The sequence below is a fragment of the Dromaius novaehollandiae genome, chromosome 21 (genome assembly GCF_036370855.1).
Source record: "Dromaius novaehollandiae isolate bDroNov1 chromosome 21, bDroNov1.hap1, whole genome shotgun sequence".
NCBI classification, from domain to species: domain Eukaryota; kingdom Metazoa; phylum Chordata; class Aves; order Casuariiformes; family Dromaiidae; genus Dromaius; species Dromaius novaehollandiae.
Window position 1 is genome coordinate 842400 of NC_088118.1, and position 16632 is coordinate 859031.

At 58.0% G+C, this 16632-nt stretch overlaps 1 long non-coding RNA gene across 1 annotated transcript; it reads left to right on the plus strand.

The window, feature by feature from the left end:
• Window positions 1-4015, plus strand: LOC135330471 (uncharacterized). The gene is made up of 3 exons (XR_010392465.1): window positions 1-127; window positions 1038-1643; window positions 1853-4015. It is a non-coding gene; the product is annotated as an uncharacterized LOC135330471 (long non-coding RNA).
• The last annotated feature ends 12617 nt before the right edge of the window (window positions 4016-16632 follow it).

Below are 16632 nucleotides of genomic sequence, written 5' to 3' on the forward strand. Positions count from 1 at the left end.
CCACACACACCCCCCGCAAGCAGAAAAGCAGGCCCCGGAGCCTCGCAGATAGCAGGCAAAGTGCAGCGGCTGCAGCAGCCAACAGCAAGCGCAACAAAAAGGGAACGACAGCACGCAGCCGCCCTGAGTAATAATAATAACAGTAATAACAATCACTAATAATGTTATTGCCAGTGGTGGGGGGCGGCGGCCGGGGCAGCACCCGCTGAGCGCTGCCGCGCGGGGCCTCCCGCCTCGGGGAGAGCCGGGCCAGCGGTGCCGGCGCATCCGCAGCCGCATGTCTCCACACTCCGGAGAGCCGGGAGATGTTCAGGGCCGCGCCGCTGCCCATCGGCGCAAGGACGCCCCTGGGGTAAAGCAGCGCAAATGTAATCTAAAGAGAACGTTATGGGGAAGTGTGTTTATAATTGTAATGGGATTTAATGTACTTTGGGAGCAGATGATAGCAGTCATTTAACAAGAACAGCCTAATAACAGAGGCCTTATAATGAAAGGCGACGGCGCTTCGGTTATTAGATAACTATTGCAATGCAGCACTCGCACCAGTACAGTTAAGGACAAGGCATCAGCCACCCCCATCTTTCAGGGGTTATAACTCTGCCATTTTAATTGGCAGAAGGCTAAAATTTGGAGTGCCGTCAGTCAGCGTGAGTGCCGTATTATTTTTTTCCCTTTTAAATTGCTTAAAACCGCTCCAGTTCCCCCCCACGCTCTTAAATCAGAACGGATGGGAGGGGGGAGTAGCGAGACAGCGCGCTTTCAGGTGTTTGTTTACCCTCCTCTAACTTTTAAAAGGCTTGATTTCGGAACCGAGCTTTTGCAGACAGTTAGGGGTATGTTTTTAGAGTAGCTTGCATGAAATTAAGCTGCATGAGTCCCATTAGCAATAATGGAAATCCCACGGCTAAATTCCCATGCAGCATCCTGAAAATTAACCCCCCAGTCCTCGCTGTGAACCGCTGCATTGCACTTTTGGTCGCTGTTTTAATACGTACTGTAAAAGCTACCGAGTTGTTTAAGAGGCTCGCTTCCTACAGCTCCTCTTCCAGGAGGTCCTGGACTGCTGGCCCCGAAGGCCGAAATCCTGCTTCCATCCGCGGACCAGGTGCATCGCGGGGAGCAATGTGCCGAAATCCTTCACAGGCTCCAAGCCGTGCTGCGGCGTTTGCGGCAGCGGCTCCTGGAGACCCTAGGCAGGATCAAGTCCCTATCTCACTACAGGCTGGAAAAAAACGTGGACTGACTTCAACAGTTATTCATGTATTTTTTTAAACTGCTTGCATTGCAGTGCCGCATGGGACCCTGTAATTCTAGGACCGCACGAAAAAGATGATCCCCGTCCTGAAGCGATACGGGAGAGCTGGTTAGGATAGGAAGCTCTGCCTGGAGCATCTTCCCAAGCATCCAGAGGTGCCAGCGCATCCCGTGCGGCCGAGGCGGCTCAATATCGGCACCTTCCCCACGGCTCAGCCCCAGTAAACCGCCTCAAGGCCCAGCTGCACCTCGCTTGCAAAGCGGGCTTAGGAGAAGCCGAGTCTCCCCCAAACCACCGCCGCGGTCTCTCCCCCGCGTGCCGGTCCGCGCGTGCCCACGCCGCCACGAGAGCCGAGCTGCTTTGCCCGCCCCGACTGCTTCAACAACAGGTTATCTGAGACCCCAACCAGCTACTATTTGCTCCTTACAGGTTAAGCAAGGGTTTAAGGATGTTTTTTGGGGTTTTTTTATAGTTCCGTTAGCTTTTTGCAATACACTGGCCACGAGCATCTTTGACGATGCCAGAAACAGCAGCTTTTTCCCCGTGGAAAGCACCGGCGTTAGGGGACGTTTACCCTGTTCTCTTCCCTGTTCTTAGGGTCCTGTGCACACGCGCAGCTGGGAAATCCCTTACTCGCAAGAAGGCAGAGGGATTTTAAAAAGCATAAAACGCAAAAAGCCAAAAGCTCTTGTCCACGACCGCAAACAGCATCTCACCGTCTCCCAGCGAGGCCCACACGCGTGCGGCACGCGAGACACGAGAAAGGCAAACGCCTCGCTGCCCCGGCTGCACCAAGCGCGCTCCAGGCACCTATGGCCTCGCTTACGGCAGGCGACGTCGCCCGGAAAAGGACGGGGCCGAGCGGGGCGGACGCGCGCGTCCGAGAGGAGACGCAACCGCGGCCGCTCGCCTTCATCGCTCAGCACCCCCCGCCCCGCACCCCCCAGTCCGCTGCCGTCTCTCCCCGTCGGTTTCCAATTTAGCCGCTTCTCCGAGCTTCATCCTCGCCTTGTAGCGCGACGTGTTCGTTACGCAAGAGCCGGCGCGCTGCACGAAGCCCGGCCGGGCTGCTCGCGTTGAACGGCGGTCGCGCCCAGGCGGCTCTCCACGTGCCATTACTCCGGGTGATTGAGGCAATTTCTTCCTCTGCCGGGAGTTTCAGCTGTAAATCTCTCAAGCAGACCCGGAGGCAACGATGTGCTGCCTACTGCCATTATTATTAACCTTTAGCGTTAAACGTGCGGGACTTCCCCGACTCCGCAGAAGCGGATGCACGCACACCCCTCCCGGGAAACCCGGGACCGCTGCAGGATAACGTCTTCTCCCAAGTTATCCATTTCTCTCGCACGGGGGGACACAAGCATCACTTTCTTAACCTAAACAGCATGGTAAGTACTTGCAGGCGGACAGAAAGGAAAGATTTGCAAACTAAAGACGCGCCAAGTTAACGGCCTGTACGCATAGCGAGGGATCAGGGCAAGGGAGGCTTCGGGCTGCTCCTTGGGGACTGGGCGCGCAGGGAGGAAAAGCCAATGACCCCTGCAGGAAAGGCTCTAGAAACACGAGGAAATTTCCCAAAACGAAGGTGGAACAGGGAGATCCTCGTCCGGGACGTTTATCCCGCCACGCGGTTCCCAAAGCCGCGCTCCTTGCTCGGCGGAGGGACCCCTCGGGCTGGCGCGGCTCCGTCGCCCCGCGGCCGCTGCTCTGGCAGACGCGGGTAAAGGCCCTTGTCCGCCGCTCGCGCTCCCCAGCAACGCTGCACGGCCTCGCCACCCCCGGCTTTCCCCCCAGGGACGGAGGCCACGCGATGACTGCCGCTTACGTCTTCAGCCTGCCCAGCCCCGAAACGCTTCGGGAGGAAGGCAGCTGAGCTCCTGCGGCTTCACGCGGCTTCGGGTTTTCTTCCCCCCCCAACGCAGGGGAGCAGCTTTGCCGGCCCTGCCTCTGCTCCCCTTCCGTGCAAAGCCGGCTGGCTGAAGAAACGTCAGCTTTCCCGAGTTGGCACGAGTGGCTTTTCCTAGCACTGCTGTTTTGTTTCCGCGAGCTTTGGCGCATTTGGGGAGTTCCCTGGTCTTGCGGTTGTGGAGCTCAATGCTCTAACAGTGCAACAAGGATTTTAGGTGTTGCTTAGTGATTTGAGGGACGGGGCGGGGGGAGAGAAGAGCTGTTTTAAATCATAAAAATCCGTGACTTTTGCCATCACTTTTAAAAGCTGTGATTTGTAAACTCCGAGTGAAGTTTACAACATCCGAGCGCTTGTGCATACACACACACGCACGCAGCAGACAGGCGTCTGGTCCAGCACAGTCAGGATTTTGTCAGGCTTGTTCAGTTCGCTCTGAGACCGAGTACAGTCCGGCGCTCTGCTTTTGCGCATGAGATGTACCGACAGCTCATGGAAAAGTGATTAAACGTGTTAGACTTTGTTAAAAAATGCACCAAGCTGCATGCAAGGAGGAGGGAGGAGAACGGCTCGCTGTGCACCACGCGGATGGGCCCCAGCGCCCAGCCGAGGCAGTTGGATATGGTCCCACGCGTGGGGAGGGGAGCCGTGAACACCCCTCCATCGCGCCACCGCTGCGGTGCAACGGGGACCAGGGAGCGTCCGGGAGGACACAGCTGCTTCGGGGGACTTTGGGGTGGCACCACGGGACTTTGGTTTTTAAAGCTGGGCTCCTTCAAGGGGCGTCACAGCAGAGCGAGGAGCAGCGACCCAAAGCCGCGACATTGGCGCTGCAAGCACCTCTCCGAGTCCCCCCCGAAAACCGTGGCGGGCCCCATTAGCTGTGCAGCGGGGAGGGCTGGGGAAGGCTACGCCGGAGCAATTACACCAGCGAGTGAATTCAGTTCCCTTCCAGATTTTAGGAACGACGGCTTTTGCGATACAAAACATCCCCGAAAGGAGATGAGACGCTGTCGTTCCTCCCTCGTAGGGTTTTGCCCTCGCGCGATCGCTTCCAAGGCTTGCAATTCCCATGCCATTGCCCGCCTTGGTCCAGGCCGCGCGCACCGGGAAGCGGCTAAGACAACGAGGCTAATTAGCGGCTCAGGGCAGCGAGGGCCGCATCCCCCCGCATCCCCCCCGGAGCCGGCGCACGGGCGGTCCGGCCGCCGTGACTCAGCGGAGGAGCACGAACTTTACAGCGCTGCAAAGCCGGCAGCCGGGCTTTGAACTGCTGTGTTTATGTACTGCCCCCACCATGGGTGCACAGCCTGGGTCGTAATTAAATAAAAATGTCTCCCTCTAGCAGGCGATGACCTAATCATTCGTACAGGGCCTATTTTTAGCGTTACCCTTTGTACGCATTCGAGAGCGCTCCAGCCGGGAGCAGCAGCTCCTGAAGCCTTAATAAGCAGGGGGGGCTTTGCTTAATGTACTGTGCAAGTACCGTTGCTCTTCTCCCCTTCTCCCAAAACGTTTGACAGCCCGCACGGGACGGGACGGGACGGGAAGCGTGCCGGACGCCAAACGCCGCGGCCGCCGCACGCGCGCTGGGTGAATGCCATCCCCAGACCCCGCAGAGAGTCCGTGCAGGGCCCGGCGGGGCAGTGCCGGGGGGCCTACTATTCCAGAGGACAAGGTGCACGGTCTCATTCGAGATGCGTTTCTGGATGTTACCCTCCTCTTCCTCTGCCCCCTACCCTCGCTTGGACTTTCCGGTCCCTTCAGCATCAACACAGTGCCAGGAAAGGTGGCAATTTCACTGCGGGACACAGATGACGCTGGCTTTTCCCCCAGAAACAGGGCGCGGGACAGTAGCAGCCCCAGGAGCCCCCGGGCCCCGTCGGGGGATGCTCGTTCCCCACCAGGTTCGTGCCCAGCTTGAGGTGCCCACAAAAACCTCAGACTATCAGGAGATATTAGCACATCACCAACGTATTTCTTGAGCTTCTCGCTGCCTTTAAGCAGCGCAGTTTGAGAGCCTCGGTGATCTCGGAGCTCAGACCCTGCTTTGGAAAGTCGCCCGGGAACACGAGCGGCATTAGCCATCCCCTCGGCTTCGTGCCGGAGGGAGCGGGGCAGCCCGGGAGCCCCGGCACCAGCGAGCACCTCGCCCCGAGCCGTCGTTCCCCTCCAGCAAGGGCAGCGCTCCGGATCCCGTTTCCGGCCGCACAAGCCATCTCTCCCCTTCCAAAGCACGTGTTGCCAGCGTGCACGTGCGTATGTGCAGAAGACTTATTACCATTTCTGACAGTGCAAACAACAGCCCACAGTTGTGGAAGGATCCCCCCCCATCCCTCTTTTCACACGTCCGCGTGCTAAAAACGCAGAGTGCCCACACAGCTGGGGAAACTGCTGTCCGAGGGCTCCTCCTCGCCGACCCGCTTCCCACACCAGCAAAAACCCAGGCGACTACTGCACATAGGCGCACGCAAACCCAGGCCGTTTCTGAAACGCGCTGGCAGCATTACGGAGGTATTTTCATCTCAGACAAAATTCCTGTTCGTCTCCTCAGTCCTCCCTAATGCCCCTCTGCAAACCGCAGAGCTCTGGGACTTACGAGAGAGCCGGAATAACGTCTGCAGCCCAGAGTTACAGTCTGGATTCAAAGTTAGATATTAACAGATTTTATTTTCTTAATAATTGCCAGAAGATGCAATAAACCCTGGGTATCTTATCTGCCTAGGAATTCCTAAGTGACTGAAACCTCAGATAACATTTGTATATCACGACAATTGGCAAACTGCCCCTTTTGAGGGAGATATTGATGAATCCCCTGTGAAGGCTGGAAGAAATTGGTGCATTCCACACCAGTCACAACGTATTTGCCCAGCAGCGGGAACCCCGCAGACGCGCGCTTCGCGGCACATTTTTGGGGCCGGGTCGGCGCGCCGGTGCCCTTGGACCGGCTGCACGCTCCGCCGCACGCCTTCGCTGCCGGGGTGGCCGGGTCAGCCCCGCCGCAGCAAAGCAAACAGCCCTGCAAAGCTGCTCCCGGATAAGGACTATCTTCTGAGGGCCGGCGTTGCAAAAGGGCTCATGCGAGCCTCCAGGCTGCAAACAGCTGCGGATACAAGGGTTGGCAATCCAGGCAGCTGACCCGGCTTTCGACAGGAGCTAGGCGCGTAGCCCCGGCTATAAAACCCCCCCCCCGGCTTCTTGAAAGGTGTAAAGTGTCTAAATACCTCCTGAAATCTGGCCCTTCAAACCTGGCGCACAGTTTTGGACCCGTACGCCTCTGCCGCACCATCTAGCACTTAGGTGCTTCGTGCACGACCTAGGGAATACCAGCCCCACGACAAATGAGGCAGAATTTCATTTTTTTTCCATTTGAAAAGGTTTCTTCAGTAAAGGGCTCCCGGTCAGCATGTTTGCGTTAGCAGCCTGGCCGCAGAAACGAGCACGACATCGCCAACGACTGCAAGGTCCGTCTCGCCGCACAAAGGGACGGGCTGGGCTGGGCAGAGAGGACGCTTGGCTTCGCAGGGCTCTAGCGGGAAAGCGGAGGACGGCCCTTGGTCGGGGCTGCGGCCCCAGAGACTTGCGAAGGGACACGTTTTTAAAACACCCTTTCATGGTCTCTGAAGGGGGTGGGGGGGAAAAAATCACAACTCATTTTAAAACGTAATCATCCCCTGAAAGGGTTTCTCGGTGTCAACACCCCATTTTACACCAGTTCCCCCATCTTAGGGGGGCGAGAGTTTGCCTGTAGCACCGACCGCACGCGAGGGCAGCAGAATCCACCCCCCGTGCAGCTGGTACGCGCGGGAGGACGCGGCGGCCGGGGCAGCCCCGCCGGCACCTCCCAGCAAAGCCGGCACCTCCCGCCTCGGCCTTTCGCGTCGTGCCCAGTCCTTTGAGGGAGCAGGACTGCAAATGCGCGTGGCTTATTAAACGGCTCCCGTTTGCTCCCCAACAGCTCTGGCTGGGCTGTGTGCATGTGCATCTCACTCCAGCTGCGCTTCCATTATTACTCTAAAGTGTATTTTCTCAGAATCACTTTTAGAGGTGTTTGTGTTCCTTCTAAGGAGATCCAGTCATACGACAAGTGTGGAAAAGGATGCAGCTCTCCCTTGCACACGACTCGGTGCCTGCGATGAGACGGTTCACGTCTCCTCGACTTCAAAGGCTCTCCATCTCTCTCTCCTAGTCCTAAACCTGCCGAAAATAAGAGCCAAGCGCAAGCATCGTCTGCCGAACGCCGACCTCCCGAGCTGGGTGCAGACTCTTGTTCTTCCCCAAAGACCGCTAAGCAACGGTAAGACAAAGTCTCACTAGGTTTTCGCTCTGCCCTGACCCAGGGCAGAGAAGACCCAACTTTGTGCTCCGCTACGGGCCCTTGGCCGCCTGTTCCCCCTTGCCATCCTCGCCCCTCGCAGGCCGTCTTAGCGTAGCGCGGTGACACCAGCACCGAGAGTGCCTTGGTGACGTGGCCAGAACAGGTTTTGCAGGGATCAGGTTGGAACTGGAATAAAAAGGAAATTCTCAACAATCACATCTCCCCCCTCAAGTCACAGACGCTGCTCGAGAGTATTTGTTTTCCACAAAGCCGTTGCCATAAAAGAAGGTAAAAGACTAGAGATATGTATATCAAGCTCTGATAAATACATTCTGCCTCCAGATCCTTGGCAGTGAATAAACCAAGAGATCTCGCATGCCCATAAAAATCTCCAAAAGGTTTAAAGCTGCAGGATGAGGAGGAGGTCAATGAGAAGGGAACAAAAGACAGTGAGTACAAAAATCAGACTCTTTTGCCAGATAATCTCTTCCTTCCCCATCCCTCAGCTGTTACCTAGAACTGACAGATTATCCTTTTCGCTATCAAAATGGGGGAAATTGCCATGGTTCTCCACGAAAACAGAAGAATTTGAGAGAGGCCGTTGCCAAGCAGGAGCGAACTCCGGGACATTCCCAACTGCGCCATCCAGCCTCCGGCAGCCGGGGACCTGGCCGGATCCTCCTCGTTCGCGTCTCTCAGAAAGCTTCACACCAAGAGCAAGGAGAAGTACGTGGGGGAAGCCAAGGAGATGAGTGAGAGCGTTTCCTACTGCAAATATTGACATAACCATTATGGGCATGTATAAAACTCCCATTTGCGTTATGCAAGTGTTATATTCTTTGCATACTTCTGTCTCGAGGAATTCTTTATTTTGCTATAGAAGAAAAATGTTTTCATATTCTCTCCTGCCGTTCAGGCCTGCAACCCGGCGAGCCCTTTTGCCCTTGAGAGCCATAACATTATTTGTTAACATTTTTATGATGCCAAATGGTCTGTGCTAGAACGGGTGCCATTCTTTAGCTGGGAAACCATATGGCGTGCCGAGTAATAAATAAGGTATTGTGATAGTTAATGAACCTAATTGCTAGCAAAGGCTTTAATACAGAGAATGTGCTGCTGAGAATTTAGCACCACATTAGAGATGCAGCAGAGCTCCTCTGACTTCTGAGGCTTAATTTAAGTTCTATATTGCAAACTCCAGAAAATAATTCCAAACCCTCCTGCTGGAAAAGCAACCTGCTGGTAGACTGTGATTATACTGAATTACTAAAATCGCAATCAATTTTATACACTCAGTTAACCCTTGCTAGGGAACTCTCTTCCCGACGGTTTGATAGGAAGCCGCTTCAAGATGTACCGGAGCCACACGAGCGCAAGCACTACGGTCACCGTCAGAACCGCTTCTCTCCCCGGCATCGCTCTCTTCCGGGAGCGACCCCCCCCCCCCCCCGCCCCGCTTTTAGGGGCCTCGGCACGCACCAGCCAAGCCCACTGCAGGCAAAGCAAGGCGTGAAAGCCGCGATTAGGAACGGTCACTGATATTTTATCGAGCGACTCCAACTTATTAACTGCCGTCAGCGAATCGTGGCACAGAGCACAGAGGCTGCACGTGCCCAGCAGCCTCCCAGGCTCCCGAGAAGCGCTCAAACTCTGAAGAGCAGCGCGAGCAAGCTTTCAAAAGCAAGTTCTGGTGCTGTTTTTGCCTCCTCCTGCCCCAGAGGACGGAAGAGCTCTTCCGGCCTAACGACACCCCTCGGGGTGCTGCGGATTGCATTTGGAAGCGCAGGACCTCCCTTTCAGTGCCCAGAGCTTTGGGTGGCTATGGCATCCGCCGAGGGCAACCTGCACGCGCCCAAGCGACGCCCGCACACCTCAGCGCACGCGTGTGCAGGGAGTCACTGCTTCGGCCGCCGTGCACGGAGGCTTTTTCAGGAGCTAAACTGGAGTCCAGGACACCAAATACGCCCCGCTAGTTGACGCAAAGCGCAGCAAGGTCAGGAAGGCAAGGCTGCAATAGCGCAAGAAATGCTATTTTGAAAGAGCCACGATTCTCCCCGTTTCGGCGCAGACGCCCCTGCGACAGGCGAGCGCCCGGCTGCAGCGTGGCGAGTCTCTCGCCCCGGCGGTGCTGGACCACCCCACGGTCCCTGCGACGGCACCGCACGACTCCGCGCCCGCGGGCCGCGACATCCCCGGCCTGGAGCAGAGCTGCCGCTTCCAGCACCAGCTCCGTCCGCCCGGAGCTGCTCCCGCCGAGGCGTTTTCCTGCCCCATCCCGCGGGGTCCTCCAGGCGCCCAAGCGGCACTGGCACTTCTCGCTCCACGGCGATTAGAGACGGCCCGCGGCTTTCGGGAAAGGGCGACTCCGACCCGCGCCGCAGGGCAGGCTGCGGTGCCAGGCTCCCTCGCCGCCGGATTCCCGCCGGCTGCTCCGCACGCGGGGAGCTTCCCTGGGGCCCGGCCGAGCCGCACCGCGGGATCCGCAGAGAGCAGTGCAAGCACCCGTGCTCGTGCCACCGCCGCCGAGCGGGCGAAACCCATCCGCACGCGCGCTAATCGCGCAGGCATCGCGGCGAGGGGGGAAGGTGGCCGGGGCCAGGGCCCAGCAGCAGCAGCGGAGGAGGAAAGCGCCAAGATAGAGAGTCACATCGCATGGATTTAATACTGTACATAAATACACTTTACAATCGCAGGAAGGCTCTGCGCTAAGAGGAAACCATTGGAATATTTTATAGTGATGCAGATCGAGTGAAAAGACTGTGAATAAATAAAAGAGAAGATAATTATTTGATGGAGTTCTCTTAGGATATGCCACAGTGGGGAATACTTACGGAGAATACATATTACTGGAGAGACACAGCTATTCAAGCATCAAACTAACCTATAAATTGTCACAGGAGAAAATTGGAGGAGAGGAATGGATGGGGCTTTGGGCACCGCGCTCGTTATTAGCGCCAGGCTCCGCTTCCCACCTTCCCCGCCGCAATTCCCTGCGCCCAAGGAGCTGCGGTGCCCGGGAAAAGGGAAGGCTGCCGCTAATAAACGTCTCTCGGAAATTACGGCCAAACCACTACAGTGGAAAGATGTGCCGTTTATCTCGCACCGTCCGCGCGGGCTGGTCCGGCCCCGCGGCGGGAAGGTTTCAGCTCCCGCGCGCCGTGCCGGGAAGGTGCATGGCGGCACGGGGCCCCGGCTCCCGCTTCCTTCCCGGGAAGGTGCATGGCGGCACGGGGCCCCGGCTCCCGCTTCCTTCCCGGGAAGGTGCATGGCCGCACGGGGCCCCAGCTCCCGCTTCCTTCCCGGGAAGGTGCATGGCCGCACGGGGCCCCAGCTCCCGCTTCCTTCCCGGGAAGGTGCATGGCCGCACGGGACCCCGGCCCACGCTTCCTTCCCGGGAAGGTGCATGGCCGCACGGGGCCCCGGCTCCCGCTTCCTTCCCGGGAAGGTGCATGGCGGCACGGGGCCCCGGCTCCCGCTTCCTTCCCGGGAAGTCGCACGGCCGCACGGGGCCCCGGCTCCCGCTTCCTTCCCGGGAAGGTGCATGGCCGCACGGGACCCCGGCTCCCGCTTCCTTCCCGGGAAGGTGCATGGCCGCACGGGGCCCCGGCTCCCGCTTCCTTCCCGGGAAGGTGCATGGCCGCACGGGGCCCCGGCTCACGCTTCCTTCCCGGGAAGGTGCATGGCCGCACGGGGCCCTGGCTCACGCTTCCTTCCCGGGAAGGTGCATGGCCGCACGGGGCCCCGGCTCACGCTTCCTTCCCGGGAAGGTGCATGGCCGCACGGGGCCCCGGCTCACGCTTCCTTCCCGGGAAGGTGCATGGCCGCACGGGGCCCCGGCTCACGCTTCCTTCCCACCAGCCGCGGAGCACAGCGTTTACCGCTTTCCCACGCCCGCAGCCCCGCTCGCGCCCGCATTTTGGGGAGGGCGGAGAATTTCCCCAGGCCTCGCGGGAAAGCCTGCAGCTTCCCAGACCCCAGGCGCGTGCGGGCTCCGCGCGCTGCTCAGGGTCCTCCTCCCGCTCCGGAGGCGGTGGAAGCGGCTTGCGTGCAGCCAGAGTGCTTCCTAGAGGCAGAGCTGCAGAGAGCCCGGGAACCCTTCCTCCCGCCAGCACCGGCCTCCCCTTCAGCCATTTACAGCTTCAGCCCTGCCGGTTAATAATTAATGCAATAATCCAAGTGACTATTTTATTAACCAATATTCTTAACAGCCGGTCACAGCTTTAAATAACCCACAAAACCTCGATTGTAAAGTGTAAAAATCAGACAGAACTAGTTGCAACAACCACCAGCTGTTATAACCTACCAGTTATCAACACACCTCCACCCAGCAGACGCGGGGGTGCAGCCAGCCGATGCCTCTAAACACATTCGTGATGGTCAGAGGCCCACAGCCATCCTCCTTTTCAGTCCAAGCTCAATCCTTGTTGTGGCACAGTCTCCAAAGTTCACTTTTAAATATGTATTTACTTTGCTGGAAAACAGCAAGATTTAAAGCCCCGGTTGTCATCAGGGGAGACCTGACATTGCCTGGGGTACAAACACAGCCATGAAATGTCTAAGCAAGTTTAATGAATATAACAGTAACACAGCAGGTGTTCATTAACCTCTCCCCCTCCCGGACTAGTTGCAAGTTGAAAAATATAATCCCCACAGTACAGCTACTACAGGAAAAGCCTTAACTGGGCATCAAAATAAGGATATTACTTTTCTGCAAGGCTAATGCAGGAGTCCTGTAAAAACAGGATAGGGAAAATCGAAACCACGCAGACACGGAGTCCGTAGGTGATGGTAATTTGTTTTGCAGCCTGTTTAATCAAGTGATGCTTCTCTATTTTTTTCCCCCCCGGGTATTTCTGACACTTCTGCAGGAGCGCCCATGCCCACGCCTGCCCTCCAGCACGGTGCAGCCCTCGTTCCCGGGCAGGTGGGATGCGGGAGGATGCCGGGCGGGACGGCACAGCCAGCGGGACGGGCTCGGGCTTTGCACCTGCAAACGCTGCCTCACACAGCTGTTTGTTAACAGAGCAAATCCACCTCTGGGTGTCTTCAAAGTACAAGCATGAGAGAAATTTATCCTGCCAACCAAGACAGGTCTTTGTGCAAATGGGTCAGCACCACCAGCGGGACCGTGAGCATTACCGGGCCGATGCCGTCAGCTCCAAACACCTCCGACGGCCTTGCAAGGGATTAAGGAAACCTTTGGTCCTTTCACAGGGACAACACAGGAGACTCTCCCTATTGCAAATGCGCAGGCCGATGCAATTAGCAGTGACGCTCATAGTTTTTAAGACGACTTGCCGCAGCTCCAGAAACACCAAACGAGAGCAAAGCCGATGCAGGAGAGCTTTAAGGCTCGTGCGGACAATAAAACCGGAGGCGGTCTGACCGCGGCAGGCCTCCCTCCCTCCCTCCCTCCGCCCGTCAGGGGGGAATTGCTCAGTCACCTGCACCCAGAAGAAGACTCTGGTTGTTACCGTCATTAATTTATTCCCTGCGAATTAGTGGGGCCCCAGAGACGCGCAGCCCACCTGTTCCCCTCAGCTGCCGCCCCGCTCCCCGCTCTGACATTTGCAGACGGGGGAGCAGACAGCGGTGCTGCAAATGGAGCCATAAACCATCGGATAACGCGATACCTGCCAGCTCCCGTCTGCCCGGTCCCTCCTCGGGCAGGGGCAGCCGGTGCCGGTGCCGCCGCGGCCGGGAGGCAGGCACAAGAGCCCAGCTCGGCGGCGGCTCCTGGCCCCGAGACGCGTTTCGCTAGATGGGGAACAGAAGGGTGATTTTTAGTACCGCTGTATCATCAGAATGCGATGCAATTACCACGTGGCATGCAAGGGTGTGCAGGCTGCAATTCACAGCGCACACCTTCCTCGGTCGCCGTCCCATTGCGACTGCAAAGAGCAATACGGGGACCCCCGCAATCTGCCCGGACGAGCAACGACCGCTGCCGGGGCTGTTCCTCAGCGCTCCGCACCACCGGGCTGGGACTGCGGGAATCGCCGCGGGATTTTGAGGCAAAAAGTCCCATTAATGGCACTGCTCAGAGCCATCGCAGGCCTTAGTCTAGTACTGTAGAGATGAAAGCCTTATTTATGAGTAAGATACATCTGCAGAGGGAGCAATAAACTGCAAAGCAAAGTATGAAGGTTTGCAGCAAACGCTGTAAAGTTTTATATTCCTGAAAACTAGGAATAAAAGATATAACCATTTAGAACAAAGTGGATAAAAGGGGTTTCCATAGGACTGTAAAACAGTCTTATAATAGTTAATTGCTAGTTTCCTGTTACAGCACAGAGAAATTTAAGCCAGAAAAAGAACCGTTTAAATCTCCATCGAAGAGCAGGAGAGAAAAGAAAGGAGAGGGGAAGAAACCCAGGAGTGCAGGGGAACGTGAATCTTTTGTTTCGGGCCCCTCCGCGCTGCGAGATCGCGGAGGAACCTTTTGTTTCCCGGGAAGCAATTCCCGTGCCGGTGGCGGCTCCCCTCGCCGCACCTCCGAAGCGCCAGCAACCCTCTCCGGGGCGGCACGCTGGCCCTGCCGGCATCGGGGCCCTCACGCCAAGACCGGACCCTGGCAGCGGGCACAGCCGGGCCATTAATGCAATGTGACATTAAAGCCGTATTAATATACGCAGAACAAAGAACTCAGCCAGGCGCCGTACCGCACTTTCTCCTCCCCCACGGAGTTAGGGATCAGAGGGAGACACACCACAGCTGGGGTTACACACCTCCAAGTCCGGCTTTACCTTTTTAAAATATATATACACACACACACACACAAAACCGCAGCCCACTTTAGTGCAAATGGCCCAGGCCCCAGGTTGCCCCTTTGCAGAGTTAAGGATCCTGATGAGCAACAGCTGACCACCCAGCGAAACCCGGGGAGGTCGGACAAAGGATCTCCGGGGGTTAAGGATGAAAAGGCAGATAGGAAACTAAATCAGCTCTCCATATGTTTCTTAAAGCTCCAGCTAAACTGTTCAAAAGCTTCCTGTGGACGCTTTTAAAAAATAGTATTTTTAACTAAGTAAAAATATACGTTCAGGAAAACTTGCTGCAGTTTTTTTCTGCAGAGAGCGAAAAAACCACCACCACCAAACACCCGCTCCCAGCCAGCTCTAGCAGAAACACCGTTACCGCGGAGGTGTCCGTGAGGGACATCGGAATTACTGCCCCATCACCTACCCGGGCCTGCCGTCCCGCTCAGACGCCTCTACGCCGGGAACCCCCGGCACTGGGGGCTGACGGTGCTCATCACGGAAAGCCCCCGAGGGGCTGTTTGAAAGATGCGATTCAGAAAATAAGTGCATTTTATCCTTTAAAAGCACAATTGTCTCTGTTTTTTTCCAAACAACCAGTGTATTCAACAAAAGAACAGTTGCTCCCCTTCTCCAAAAAGGGACGAGAAACCAGAAACGTTTACTTTTAGGGCACTTTTCTCTGCCCATTTTGGTGCCAATACGAGGGAGGGGAGCACCCAAGCCTCGGCCCCACTAAAAGCACATAGACACAGAAGAACGCTTTTGCTTCCGCCCCCGAGCTTCAGGCACCGCTCCTTTCTCTCCCCGCAGCGCTTGCGCCCCGAGCTGCCACCTGCACCGCGCATCTCCCCGGGGACATGGTGGCATTTGTGGACGGCACCAGGCGCACGTCAGTGTTCCACCCCTCCCCAGAGCCCCTGCTGGAAAGCGCTGCCTCAAGGAGGTACATCAGGTCCGGGGGCGCTTTGGCAGCCTTCCTCCCGTACGCACCACCTTCTTCATCGGCACTTGCCTGAAAAGCCACGCTGCGGAGCAAAGCGCGCCCGGGGCACACCGTAAACGCGACCCCGGCAGCAGCCGAGGCCCACGCCGCACCGGCACCCACCTTGCGCTCCGCGGGGCGAGACGGCGCGAACGCAGCTCCCGGCACACGGCGGAGCACCACGCGCAGCCGGACGGACCCGCCAGCACCCCAGCAAACCGCCAGCACCCGCCCAGCACCTCCCTTCAAGCAGCCCTGCCCGCCGCTGGGGCGTGGGACGAGGCCCAGGTGCTCCTCGTCACCCTAACGAGGCCGAAGGGGAGGCCCCTCCCCTCGAGGCACGGCTTCTGCAGGAACCTTTTTGGGGATTTCTTTCTCCTCCCCGCAATGACGGATGCGGTGCCTCATGCAGCGGAGCAGCGGGAGCGACGGGCTGCGCTCCGCGCACTGCAAACACCGAGCACTTAGGTGGGGGTGACAACGGCACCCCGAGCCCCGAGCACACGCTTTGATTGAACCGAAGGCGCCGGGGGAAAGGGAAACCGGCCGCCCTGAGCCGCGGTGCAGCCGAGCCGCTCCCACCGCCCCGTGCACCCCCTCCCCGCTGCAGGGCGGCTTTCCTTGCATCCGTCCCGGCCCCGTGTAATAAAAACCAGCGCACTTGGAGCTGGCCGTGGGACGGGAGCTGCTCTCCAGCCCCGCTGCAGGCCCGGCCGCCTGCTCCGCTTCCCCACGCTGCTGGAGGGAGCCCAGTGCCCTTCCGAAAAGACGCAACGCAACCCGGGCGGTGCGAATAAGGGCCCTTCGGGGGGGGGGGGGGGGGAAAGGGCCTGGGGACGGGCAGGCTGCTCCGGGGCGTGTGCCCACCCCCAAGGCTTCGCTTGGGGGCAGAGACCAAAGCCTGAAGCATCCCTGCATTTTCCCCTCAACACTAGCTTTGCTGCCCATGGCTTCGCCTTAGAGAGGGCTTCTCCCTGCAGCCTGGGATGCACGACGAGGCAGGGGACAAGCGCCGGGCTGGCAGGGCGCTCGTCCCCGCTGCGATGGCAGCGGCTGCCCTTTCCCGGGAGCTAGCCCACTCCTTTGGGAAATCCGAACATCTCCTGGCGGGGATCTAACAGAGGGGAGACGCACCCCGAAAACATGCATCTCCCCCCACTCCCATGCCAACGCTTTTGGGTGCCGGGACAAGCCCCGGCGTTGACGTGACTTGCCCTAGGGCAGACCGGCCTGCCGCAGGCTGCACCGCTGGCAATGCCGGGGGGTTTCCGTGGCGGAGACCCCGGTGCAGACGGTCCAAAGGGCTGCGAGGGGTGTCCGTACGGTTTAGAGCCCGTTTCGTCTGCGTTTCTCCGGGAAGGCGCGTGCTGCAGGAGCGGGGCACGCTTGTTGTTCTCTTTGCGCTCAGAA